The sequence below is a fragment of the Theobroma umbraticum genome, unplaced genomic scaffold (genome assembly GCF_002168275.2).
Source record: "Theobroma umbraticum cultivar Fairchild unplaced genomic scaffold, ASM216827v3 scaffold_20.0, whole genome shotgun sequence".
Classification (NCBI taxonomy): domain Eukaryota; kingdom Viridiplantae; phylum Streptophyta; class Magnoliopsida; order Malvales; family Malvaceae; genus Theobroma; species Theobroma umbraticum.
In genome coordinates this window covers 720,173-720,537 of record NW_018397266.1, presented here as the reverse complement: position 1 = coordinate 720,537, position 365 = coordinate 720,173, and positions in this window count along the sequence as shown.

Sequence of the window (365 nt, the reverse complement as noted above, 5' to 3'; positions counted from 1 at the left end):
ATTGATCAATGCCAACTTCTATCTAGCTGGTTATTCTTCAGTTCCCTTGCATCAGCTTCATCAAAGAAACATACAACTCAGAGTGATGCTGCAAGGTGAGATGAAAAGCTGCCTGGGATACTTACCCCTAAGGGTAATGATTTTTTATGTAGATGGTGTTTTTGAAGCAGCGACATCAATAAAAAAAGGGAGAAATGATGTCTTGTAAAAATGCTAAAGCATGTATACACAATTAAAGCAGGTGATGCCTTATAAAACTAGTATTTTTCTCAAATCTGCTATTTATCCTTGCCCTTTTCAACTGAATCATGGCATGTGGCCTTGTGGTCGAACCCTTTTAAGTAAGTAACTTTACTTCCCTTGTT